General features: G+C 38.3%; 1 protein-coding gene and 1 long non-coding RNA gene across 2 annotated transcripts in view; one reads left to right on the top strand and one right to left on the bottom strand.

Annotated features, from left to right (window-relative positions):
- chsy3 (chondroitin sulfate synthase 3) overlaps positions 1–13547 on the bottom strand; it is a 276769-nt gene that overhangs the window by 208698 nt on the left and 54524 nt on the right. The gene's annotated exons all lie outside the window — the stretch shown is intronic.
- LOC138758751 (uncharacterized) lies at positions 4629–7704 on the top strand. Its single transcript, XR_011354417.1, has 3 exons — positions 4629–4751; positions 6396–6491; positions 6709–7704. It is a non-coding gene; the product is annotated as an uncharacterized lncRNA (long non-coding RNA).

Here is a 13547-nt window from a genome sequence, read left to right as displayed (position 1 = left end):
TATTCATGACTCTCAGGCAGTGACTCCTGTTGGAGATGAATGGATCCAGATTCATAGAACATAGCAAAACAGAAAAAAGCCCTTTGAGTCTGTGCTGAACTATTTTTCTGCCATCCCACTGACCTGTACCCTGTCCATACCCCTCTTAATCCCTTCCATCCATGTATCTGTCCAAATTAGTCTTAAATGTTAAAACTGAGCCCCTGGGATCTGCACCAACCAGACAGATTGCATCTGAACTGGAAGGGGTTTAATATCATTGCAGGTAGGTTTGTCTTGTTCCATAGTTCTATCCATAGTTTTGGTTCTCAGATCAAAATGGAATGTTTACCAAAAATCCAGAACCTATTAAATAGCCCACCAATCTGGAATATCATATGTAAGAAATTAAGAAACTATTTAACAAACAGGACAGAAGAGCATGTACTAATATATTATATTTATAGCTCACATGAACAGTAGTTTGTGAACAGGAAAAATTGATAAAATATCTCCATTTAAATTAGTTATCAATACAATTCTTCTTATTTCTATTGAGACCAACAAAAAAGCTTCCTCTAATCACTTTTACGTGGCTTTTGTTCCCATTTATTTTAATTTCTTAAGAAACATACACATTATAAGAAATTCAACCATAACATTCAAGAATGAATCAGCTTGTCAGAGATTCTAATGGGGTTGAAGTATTTGCACCATTCTGTGGGGTGCTGGAAACTGGCTCATGGGAACCAGGTATCAGAAACGGGATCTGAGAGAGCACTGAGGGCAAGAAGGGTCCCGAAGGTCCTGGGGCGATGAAACCTTCTATATCATATCTGTGGTTTGGATCTGGAGCCTGGCTTGCCAAAGAATTGAACAGGAGTCGGTGAGGCTCCAGGAGTCAGTGAGGCTCCAGTGGCTGCAGCAGTGCTGGAGGCAAAACCAGGACATAATGTTTCTGAAGGGACTCTCTTTGGCTTCTCTCTTATTATTGGGGGTGTCGAGTGCAATGCTAATAGCAACTCTTTGTTTGTCTTTATGGCTGGCAAAAGTTGAAGTATATATTACATTTTTGCATTATTATGTGACAATAAAGGAACCTTAAAGCTCAACCATGGAACCCTGGTGAGGGAAGAAGTAAATCCACAAAGTCCAGTACAATTATACTCAATAAAGTGTTTCTGAGAGAAAAAAAATATTTCAAGTTGTTCCATTTTTTTCAGTTTTGTCCCATTTTTTTCTTTCAATCTCGGTGGGATGGTTTGCGTAGCAGTTAGCACAATGTTATTACAGGGCTACCGATTCAGGTTCGAATTTTGCACTGTAAGGTATTTGTAGGTTGTGCCTGAGACCATGTAATTAGTAAGTTAACTGGTCACATGGGTGTAATTAAAGCAGCACAGGGCCCGTAGGCTGGAAGAATCTGTTACTGTGTTGAATCTCTAAATTTAAAAGAATTTAAATTACAAATTATAAATATTTCCCCTTATTCCTATGTTTCTTTACCCATCCAAGAACATTCATGAGATAGATCCACCTAATCAGATACATTGAAAGTTCTAGAAACCCCACTGACTGCATCATACCATAAATTTGCATTTAACACACGTGTAAAAATACCATCTGAAGGCTAAAACTGTATCATTTCCAATGAGCAATTACTGATTCACAACTGCTGCACAATTCTAATATTTAATCAAACAAATATTTACACAACATTAGAGAATCCTAATAATTATAACCAATGCAAGAATATAATTAGAAATTGAAAGAGGCCACTTGGCCTCTCAAGCTTTATCCATAATTCAATGAGATCACAGCTGATCATTTAGATCTGTGCCATGTTTCAGCATTAAACCTGTCTCTCCCGATTCCTTTCGTATCTAAAACCTGATTGCTCTCTTGAATCCATTCAGTGACTGAGCCCCCACAACCCTTTGGTAGAGAATTTCAAATGTTCAATAGCACTGGTGCAAGAAATCTCTATTTTTCTGAATCCCTTATATGGAATTGGTGAAACACTGCTTCCAGACACTACCTTATCTATCAAGTTCTGTCAGAAAAATAAATAAAAGTTGATGATAATTGTTTATAACAATTATAAAACAGAAAATGATCTTCAAGTACCTACTACAGGATAGCTCAATAACTATGTGAAGAAACAAGAAATGTAAAAATATTAATGACAATCTCAATACTAGTCTCTGCATTCAGAAAATGTCAGTGGATACCAGACTTTCCCACTACTGTTTTAAACAAGATGCACTACATTATACAGAACACTTATAAATAAGAATCAAGTCCCATTGGCATATTTTGGGGGATTACGCAACCTTATAACTGTGCAAAAAGTTTGCAGTGTGGGAATAGATGAGGGTGGTAAATGCCTTTTACAAATGTGTGACATCCCTAATGGGTCAGTAATATTTCCACCAAAAATACAACCCATGGTCAAGATTCCTGGACCAAGTAAACTTCTAATATCACCTGCTTTATTTAATGCCTAAAATACAACCCATGGTCACGATTCCTGGACCAAGTCAACTTCTAATATCACCTGCTTCATTTAATGCCTAAATTACATTATTAAAATGGTAAAAAAATACATTCACAATTTCAAAAATAAAAACAAAAGATGGAAAGAATAGATTTTGCAGAAGTTGCAATGATTGTCCATGAATTCAGGAGGTTAGAAGAGCAATTTCATGCATCCTAATCTCATGAATGTCTTGAGTAATCTGGAGATTTCCTGTCCAAATTACTTGAAGACCAAAATCTCTGGTAAAATTTCCAGGCCAAATAGTCAGATTTATGCAGCATTATATACACAACAACAAATAGTTTGTACAGCACTTGAGCCTAAAAACTCAAATTCACTTCCGCAGTGTTCATATTTTAGATGTCTGTCACCCAGTACATTTATCAATATATTACTTATTGCTGCCTTGTGTTGTAGGAGGGAAAAGCATTATATAACTGACTAAAAAGCAATACAGAAATAAAAAGTGAATACTTGGAATAAGGCTAATGGTTACTTGGCCAAATAAGAGAACTATTTTCAGATACAATTTTTCATCAGAACTAAAACTGAAAAATTATCAAGCATTTTGGTAAATATTTTAAAGTGGAATTAATTAATAATGTTATCACAAACAGGCTATTAACAGTTGAATAACTTATAAAATACTTAAGGAAATGGTTGTTAGTTTTGTAGTTCTTTTCCTACTACATTTTGGACCAGGCACCAATATTAAACATCAAACCATCAGCCCACAAATTGTTACTTTCCTCTTACATCTTATTTTCCCACAAAATGAGCACTTTTGTCCTGTATGGGTCATATCCATCTCAACAGAAAATATAAATGGATAACTTCATACACTAACATTTTTTAAACTTTCTTGTCTCAATAAATTAATTTACTCAGAACTAAACTGTGGCTCTATCTGGACTATATGCAGTTACTCTTCTCTCCCACTCCTAGATTTGTCTTAAATCACATTGTTGGTTCACCAATAATTTCCAAGATATTTGTCTCCAATTTATCCTTTTTAAGTAACAGCAAATTTTAAAAATTCTCAGCTGTTCATTGCAACACCCTTTATGCCTACATTTGACCCAGGACCCTGCTTTTTCTTTATACAGTCCACATCCAGTATAATTATCTCTCAAACAGCACACCATGTTCTTGCTTCAGTGGCTATTTGATTATATTATTTTCTTATCAACAAAAGTTTCCATACTGCCAATCTGTATTTCCCAGATGCTTGTCTATTTGTGATATCTATAGTGCTCTCTTAGAATTGTTCATTGACCTATTCATTACCCCATTTGTACATCAACAACATTGATGCTTCCTCCTCATTTCACATTAGAATTTACAGTTTTTTTTTATTCCTGCACAATCCTGTTCTTTTAGTCATCCACTGAAATTGCTCATTTCCAAACTCTAGATTTGCACAGATGTTTACCAAAAACCTAAAAGACACCCAAAACCATCTGCTCTTGGATTCTGCATATGTGTGCCCATTGATTGGAGTCTGTGCTTTGCTCTGACGGGCCACATACTAGATCCAATAGTACCTGGATCAGTAGTAGCAGGAGCTTTTATCCCTAATAAAACAACAATGAGCCATGATTACAAGTGTTAATTTCATTTTCTTCATCAGCACCAAATTCAACCATGTCACCTAGACCATTCTGGTCTCCACTCCATCACAAACATTCCCTTTGTTCTCCCACCCTTCCCCTGCTCACTCACATTTTTCAGTTCCTTTGACCAGAAACATTAAATGTTTTGTGCTCCAGAAGTATTGTCTGATCCATGTATATCCAGTAATCTCTGTTTTTATTTCAGATTTATTCATCTGCATTCTTTTTGCTTTTCAGCCACCCCAAATTGGTCTGAGAAACAGACTCTCTGAGTTGAAGGCAGTCAAGCATAATATGTCATGGATATGCAAACAGAGAAAGTAACTGTGCCATGAGTTATAGCCTTTTGGAGTCATTGATTCATACAATTGCTAGCCAGTGAAAGTGGAAAGCAGTCCTTAGCAACAAAAGCTCAAGTGCTCAATACCAAAACAAAAACTGGTCTTGGGAATTCACAGAACAGGAAATCTAGCTTGAGTTACTGAGAGCTCAGACACTTCAGTTTATACAACCCAAGTGCAGGTGGGACTTGATAATGTTAGACACTTGGAGAGGCAAAAACAAAGCCACTAAAGGACATGTCAAACCCAAGGCAACAATTTATACTTTCTCTATAACAGGTATGCTGCATTTTCTGTTCATGATGTAGTCTTATTTTATCAGATAAGGATAAACTGAATTAAAATTTTGCTGAATGTATGTTAATGAATGCAGCAGTTCTATGGCTACAATTCCTCTTCTCGCATGTGCATCTTGACTCCTTCAAAATCAACTTCAAGGACACTACCTTTACTTTCTCCTGATTACTCTGTTACATGGGTTGGATCATTTACTTCATTCATTAATTTATTTACAGTAGAAGCTGATATGATTTGTCCTGTTTTGCTTTGGACCTGAAGGATATGGATCTTTTATAAGAACAGAGTTCTGCTACTGAGCTTTCTATTGGACGCCACATTGCAAAGAAGGCCAGGACCTTTCTTAAAAGAATATTTGTAGCATGACTGTATGTTTTCTGATTTCTATTTCAGGTTTCCTGTAGCTTCAGGGATTTTTTTTTAAACTTTCAAAACTATCATTTTCTTGTATCGTTCACTCATATGCATTTTTCCCCACACCTTTTATCAATCTATATACTTAAATATTTTTCTTTATTGCATTTCAATGTTGTTTATATTCTCTCAGGTTATTGAACCCCATTAATTTCCTCTCTGTAATTACAATACTTGGTGTTTCAATACCCTCGCAATTTCACCCAATTAATGCAATAACTTCAGATAATGCATTGGCCTATTTCCCATTGTAAATACTGTCACAGACTTCCAGAAATTTCCAAGTTCACTTCTGAGTTTTACATTTGCAATGTTGTTTCAAACAACAGATGGAGGAACAGATAGGCAGAAAGGAAACAAAACATCAATCCAACAACCATGAAGTCACTAGTGCAATGTAAAACAGTCACTGAACCCACAGATAAAACAGGCAAGTTGCCATCTGAGCTTAAACAAATGCTATAAAAACTGCAGTGGACTAAAGAACAAACCACAATGCGTACAGACTCTCAAAATGGATGTCAACTGACATTGAGGTTATAGTCCAAGAGTTATTAGCTTCTAAAAGTAGGTGTTTTTATATGAATGACAGTAGCTAAAAAAATGCAATACATGTCACTGATAAGGAGACAGGAACACTTACTCAAGTAAGAGTTTTCATTTATTTTCAAATCAATAATTAAAGTATTATAACCAGCTGTAAAGTGGTATATTAGAATGATTATGACCTGAGAAATGTAGAATTCAGACAATTTTACTACATGAACCATGACAGAAAAGGCCAATTCATGAAAACTCACTGAAAAGCAAACTCTTGGCACTTGGTTCATAAGTTCACTTAAGGTTATTTTGATCTTAGGTTGGATTCTCAGTCTAGACCACTTCTCAGTGTTAAACGTGTGCTCACAAAGTGTACCTCTCAAACCTCTGAGAACCTAGGCCCCAAAGCCCAAGGGAATAAGAATTCTCAGTACAGTAAATCTCTAGTGAGCAGCTGGAATGAAGGCTTGGCCCCTAAATGATAATTCTGGAATTGCTAAATAAAGCCAATATACAATATATTCTGATCCGCACTTGCAACATTTCAAGCACCCTGTCAGTCAAGTTATGATCACAGGCTTTCACGTATGATATCTAGAAAATGCTCATATCAAGACTCAGTGGTTCAAAGTACCTGTGATTAGTTTATCTCACATGTATATTACCTTACAGCTTATGCATAGGTCAGCCAGCAACAATAAGGTCTCAAATGGAAACAAAAGATTGAAAACAACATCAACTGGAACTAATCTCCCAAAGCTGATAGAGGTGAGAACTATGAAGTACAGATTTGGGGAAACAGGAATTTTAAAAAAACAAACACACAAAAGGAAAGGGTGGATGGCTTCACTCTGTCACATGCATTCTCCCTTGTTTCTTTATCCCCCTTCATTCTTTCTCTGCCTCTCAAATTATTTTTAATGTTATTTATTTTCAGCTCTGATGAAAGGTCAGCCTCATTTGTTAACTGTTTCTCTCTCCACAGATACCAGATGGCCAATTGAGTGTTTCCAAATTTTATGGGACAACATTTCCAAGAGGCACTGAATTTTGCTCTTCCCAAAGTTGGCGATCCCTTCATTTGTAGTTTTCTATTGCCCACTGTGTACAGCAAAACCAATTATGATGATAAAATCAATACCTTTTTTTTTGGCAGTTTGCTTTGAAGATATTCTTGGAGAAAATCCAGACAAACAAACTAGAGTTCATTTAGATTAACAGATACAGCTTTTTACCAATCTTTTGAAAATGTAGAGCCATTTGCTGAAATGTGATTAGGCTTGCCTTAATAGATAATTTGTGGTTTTATTGCCCACAGCAAAAGAATAGAATTGGAATGAGATTATGGAAAAGACATTCATGATTAAGTGCAAACTACAGTACAACATAAACTACCCAAAAAGGAAATCCAGTTTAAACTTCCAACAGTAGCTGGTTATTGAGAATACATACCTATCACTAAATTACAAGATTAATAGTTATTTTTTTCTCCACAGGTTTGCTGCTAAGGGTGGATGATGTGGCATTACAGTCAGTGTGTTTAAACATAATACCTCCAGCTTGGGTGGAGTGATTTATCATGTAATTCCAAAAAACATTCACAATGCCAGTTGCCCAACAGAAATCACAGTCTGAGTTGAGGAAAAAAAAAACAAAGTACAGATCAGCAGAAGACCACTCAGCCCTTCACTCAGTAAAATCATGACTGTTGTGTGCATGTGCCATCAATTCAAAGGGCAATGTAAATGTGCAGTGCCACTCTCACCAAAATCTGCATTTGCCATAAGTTAGGTCACTGACAAGTGCTGCCTTTCTATTGAAGGCAGGCAGCAGTCACCTTGAAAAGAGCAAAGTGTTTTTTTAAAGCAAGTTGCCCTGCTGTCACCAACAACTTATTCTCAGATTGAAGAAACCACTTTATAAGCTACAAAAATATTACATAGAAGCAATTAAAAGTACGGAGCAAGAACAGAAAAATTTAGGAAACAAAGTGTTGACCAATGCTTCTACATTGTTCAACAAACTATGTTCTCATAGTTCATTATATAAACTACCTCTACAATTTTATATACCTGTAGTTTTATAAATTTCCACAGATGCCTCTATTTCTAATTGATACTGCCCTCAAATCTTTGATCTTCTGTTTCTATATTGCTTCCCAATATGCAGAGAAAATCAAATAAAGCTTTCAAAACATCATAATGTTTAAAGTCTCCCAATAAATGTAGTTCTTCCTTCTTTATGAATTAAATGGGTATTTTATGCAATTAACCACGATTTTGAACTTAGTAGTTGACTGTCACCTTAATTTGGGAAGGATTCTGATGGTATGTTCATGTTATCACACAGATTTATCTCTGCTCCAACAACCAGACATGGATCAAGTTTTCCATGAAAAAAAAACAAGTTAATGCTGACAGATTAAATGGAAATTGGATGAAATCCAGTCGTCCAGTCGCATGACTAATACGTACATCATGAATTGAAAGTATTGGAGCTCTGCTTCTGTGTTCTGCACATTTTGAACATCAGATTTAGATTAAGAAGTAGAAATTTGACAGTAACATTTAATTGATTGAAAAAATCATGATAAAAATAACATGAAAAATTATTTTTTTTTACTAAAAATGTGTTTGGAACCTGTAAATAAAAAAGGAGGAAAAAGTCAGCTGATATGTATCATACTGTAAACTTCCTCTCTAAAACTTGAGAGTTATCGATCACAACTTCCCTAATGCTCAAGTCTGCCGGCCAATGGTTTCTATACATTGCCAAATTCAGATAAAAGAGTGAAGAGTGCATTAAGGTGACAGCTCCAAGTTAGAAATTGTACATCATGGAGAGGGTCAAGAACTTTAAATTCCTGGATGTCAACTTCACAAGATCACAAGACAAAGGAACAGAAGGCGGCCACTAGGCCCATCAAGTCTGTTCCGTAAATCTAAACTAAGCTACTCTACAGTCATTCCAATTTCCAGCCTTTTCCACATTTCCCTTGATGCCCTCACTAATGAGGTACTTGTCTATTCTTTGTTTAAATGCTCCCAGTGATCTGGCTTCCAATTCTGTATGCGGCAGTGAGTTCCACAGATCCACGACCCTCTGGCTAAAGAAGTTCTTCCTAATCTCTGTTTTATATGCATAACCTCTAATTTTCACCCACCAAAGGAAACACCTTACCCATATCCACCCTATCTAAACCTTTCAACATACGAAATGCCTCCATGAGATCTCCTCCCATTCTCCTATACTCTAATGAATACAAAACAAGAGCTGCCAAATGCTCCTCGTACGTTAGCCCTTGCATTCCGGGAATCATCCTAGTAAATCTCCTCTGCACTCTCTCCAATAACATCACATCCTTTCTAAGATAGGGGGCCCAAAACTGCACACAGTACTCCAAATGAGGTCTCTGCAGTGCCCCATAGAGCCTCAACAACACCTTTTTACTCTTATACACTATTCCTCTTGAAATAAATCCCAACATAGCTTTCGCTTTCTTCACTACCAATTTCACCTGGTCATTAACTTTTAGGTTTCCCTGCATGAGGACACCCACGTCCCTTTGCACATCCGAGGTCTGACTTTTCACCCCATCCAAATAGTAATCTGCCTGTTTATTTCCACTACCAAAATGTATTCTCTGTTAAATCTCCTCTGCCACAATTTTGCCCAGTCTCCTAATTTGTCTATATCCTTCTGCAACTTTACGGTTTCTACTGCACTTCCAATTCCGCCACCTATCTTGGTGCCATCTGCAAATTTGGCCACAAAACCATTCATACCACAATCCAAATCATTAATATAAATTGTAAACAGCAGCGGACCCAATACCAACCCCTGCGGAACACCACCAGTTACAGGCAGCCATCCAGAACAGGAACCCTTAATTTCAACTATTTGCTTCCTATCAGCCACTTTTCTATCCAGTTTAATAACTTCCCTGTAATTCCATGGGCCCTCATTTTACTTAGCAGCCTAATATGTGGCACTTTATTGAAAGCCTTTTGAAAATCAATCCTGGAGCCTCCATGTCAAACCAATCACGAAGAAGTCTTGCTAGCGGCTATATTTTGTAAGGAATTCAAGGAAATGTGATATGTCACTGAAGACTCCTGAAAACTTTGACAGATGAACCGTGGAGAGTATTCTGGCCGGTTGCAGCAATGTCTGGTACAAAACGCTCCGGGCAAGGGATGTTAACTCGGCTTGCGACATCACAGGCAACAATCTTCACTCCACCAAAGGAAGCGGTGTCTTAAGAAAGCAGCTTCTATCCTCACGGACCCCCCCCCCCCCCCACCCAGCCACTCTTTACTCTGCTATCAATGGAGAAAAAAGGTACAGGAGCCTGAAGACGAGCACTCAGCAGCACAAGGACAGCTTCTTCTCCTCTGCTGTCAAATTCCTGAATGAACAATGAACCACAGACAGAGTCTCATTTTTTCTTTTTGTTGCACTATTTTTATTTATTTTGCAAGGTGGTGTATATAAATGTGACACTGTGACACTGCCACAAAACAAGACATATTCCTAACAATAAATTAGGGTTAGGATTTCTGTTATTCAGGCATGCACCAAGAGCAGAGTCACATCTCTAGTATACAGCAGGGCTTCAATCAATTTTATCATCTAGGTCCTGGTTTAACCAATTACATTCAAATTCCATCTGCCATTTCTTGGCCTGCATTTCCATTTCATCTAGATCTTGTTTGTAATCTCACAGTACCCTTGTCACTGTGCACTAAACCACCAATTTTGGTGTCATCTACAAACGCTAACTGCATTGTCATCCATTATTATTAAGGGTGATAAGTGACAATAGACTCAGCCAAAATCCCAATGGCACACCAATGATCACAGATGTTCAATCTGTATAACAACTAGGCACTACCACCTTATCACTCCTACCATCAAGCCATGTCTGCATCCAAATGGCCACCCCACCCTGAATCACATGATCTAACTTTCCAGACCAGCCTACCATGTTGGACTGTCAAAGGCCTTGCTAACCCTCATGAGGTCTTGCACATGTTCTGATCCCACAAATGAATCAAAACCATTAAGCCACATTTATTTTCTATAGTTGTTTTCTCATGGAAGGAAAATGATGAGCACCATGACATGGTAAATTTTTAAAAAAGAATTTAGTCATACAGCACGATAACAGGCCATTTCAGCTCACAAGTACATGTCACCCAATTTACACCTCATTAACCTGCACCCCCAGTACATTTTGAGCAGAGGGAGGAAACTGGAGCCCCCGGAGAAACCCCAAGCAGACACAGGGAGAACATACAAACTGCTTACAGACAACGTGGGACGCGAACCCCAGTTCGGTCCCAATTTCTGGCTCTCCGCTAACCGTTATGCCAACCATAAATGACTGGTTTCTCTATCCACAGATGTATATGCTGAATGCCCTGGAAGCTCCCATGCCACAAATACACCAAATTCTGGGATTAATTTGGACAGTTTTTCTCTTTTCAGAATCATCTTAACTCTTTAACTCTTAACTATCTCAACCTCCACTGATCAACTTTAGAAACACTCATGAAAATCCAAGCCAGTACACTCTCCTTATTCCTCTTTTTCCCATCAAGCCAAACCACACAACTCCCAAGCTCATAATACATTTTCCCTAATATTCCGCCAATCTCTCCTCACGTATCCACAATATTTACTTGCCGCCTCTTTAGACTTCAATCCCAATGAACTGCTGTCTATCTAGCTCCTTACTTTAGTTCCTATGCCAGGTGGCATTGGAAGTAAAGCACTTTCAGGCAGCCAAAATACCCCGATTGTAAAGCTGCATATTCTATCCCTATGCGGCTGTCAGGCGGCCACCTGAAAGTGGAGAACCCAGCCAGGAGGAGCATTTACCTCATCCTCCTCCTGTAGGTATAATCTCCAGCTCCAAGAATTCCCCCGTTGCACCTGAAAGCAGCAGTGGGACTACGGCCACAGTCCACAGGAGCCAGCGTTCACTCGGACGCAGCTCTCCTTCAGCTGGCACGTTCAGTTGACAGAAAGGCGTCTTCTCCACAGCCACCTGAACGTCCCAGCAGCACTCCCCCAGCTGCGTCTGCCAGCGCATTATCTGTGTTCGAGCACCTGAAAGCGGCTACTGTTATCACTGCTCAGGAATAGTTACCTTCTTTTCAAAGCAGCTTATGAAATCACATTAGTTCTACTCTCCAGCTTTCAGATGTCCAATTAGCTGCATGAACATAGAATGACAACTACATGTCCAGCCAGTAGTGGTACCATCATCATAAGTCGACACTAATGGTACTAAAGAAGTGTTCAAGCTTCAAAATTTGTTAACCTTGTGCTGCTCAAGTCATTTAACAAGAGAATTTAAATTCAGTACTCCACATAATGAGCACAGCAGAAGAAGCGACATCTAAAACAGTGAAGCCATTAAGTCACAAGAGAATTTCATGATCCATGCGAAGGCACATTTTGGACTTGCCCAGACCGAATATTCACCTTGACAGTCACTGAATCATTAAGTACAAATACTGCATTCTTTTCTTGCACAATCAACAACCACATTCATTGGATGGGAAGGGTCAATTTACCTTGGATAACCAAATGATGACCTTGGTAAGAACAGTGATCAGTCTACAAATAAAAGTAACCACATATAAAGACAAGGAAAAATTTCTTCAGCCCGAGGGTGTTGAATCTATGAAATATATTGCCATGGCGATGGAAGGCATGTGACTGGGAATATTTAAAGCTGAGGTTCGAAGGTTGTTGATCAGTAAGGGCACAAAAGGTCAAGGGGAAAAGGCAAGAGAATGGGGTTGAAAAGAAAAATACATCAGCAATGATTTGAATGGCACACACTTGATGGGCTGAGTGGTCTAATTCTGATTCCAAGTTTTATAAGCCCCTTTTACAATTGCATCCCACTAAATTGGCCATGCAGTGTCCCAGGATAAGAATGGAGATTTGGCTGTTCACACTTGACCATTCCTAACTGGAATGCTTTCACACTTGCAAGGAGCCATTCCTGGGGTTAGGACTGTTCTACCAGTGACATCATGATGCACTGAGTGATGGTTGACCTGCCCTAAATCCTGAACAATCTTATATTTGAACATAATTAATTATGTTTAATTATAACATATTCAAGCTTTATGTACAGCACAGTAGGAGCCCCTCAGATCCTGCTGTTGTTGTGCCGACCTATATAAACCTTTATAAGGAACCATGGGAGATGCTAGCAATAAATAGCAATAGTGGACAATTTTTAAACAGCGTGGGAAAGTTGGTAGTGCTATAGCGCACAATTTATACAGCGTGGGAAAGTCAGTAGCTTTTCCCCACACTGTTTAAAAATTGTCTGCAATTGCTGTTTATTGCTATTTATTTCCTCTCTCTCTCCCCCTCCCCACTGTAACTTTCCCCACAGCAACATTTATACCTTCATTTTAATCTTTTCTTCCTTCACGTTCCTTCCCTCATGCAAAAACTTGGATCATTTCTAACCCATAATGCAATTGCCCATTTCACACTCGCATGATTGCAATGCCAGCAACTGCATGCACCGGGGATTGTACTAGGGGTCGAGGCCGTCAATCCACGGCATGAGATGATGTCATCGGACGCCAGCATTGAGCTGATTTTGCTTTCACAGTAGACACTTTAAAGGCCATTAATTCCTGGGATCACTTGCAAATGTGAAAGGGGTTACTGTCTTATATCTAGCTGCTGACTGAGCATCATGTTACAACACCATAACAACAATCGACATGACCATCTCCACTTATGCTATCTATAGTATATTGTTACCATCAACAGGCAGGATATAGT

The sequence above is a fragment of the Narcine bancroftii genome, chromosome 1 (genome assembly GCF_036971445.1).
Source record: "Narcine bancroftii isolate sNarBan1 chromosome 1, sNarBan1.hap1, whole genome shotgun sequence".
NCBI lineage: Eukaryota > Metazoa > Chordata > Chondrichthyes > Torpediniformes > Narcinidae > Narcine > Narcine bancroftii.
The sequence above is the reverse complement of the archived record's forward strand: the minus strand, read 5'-3'. Positions and strand labels throughout refer to the sequence as shown.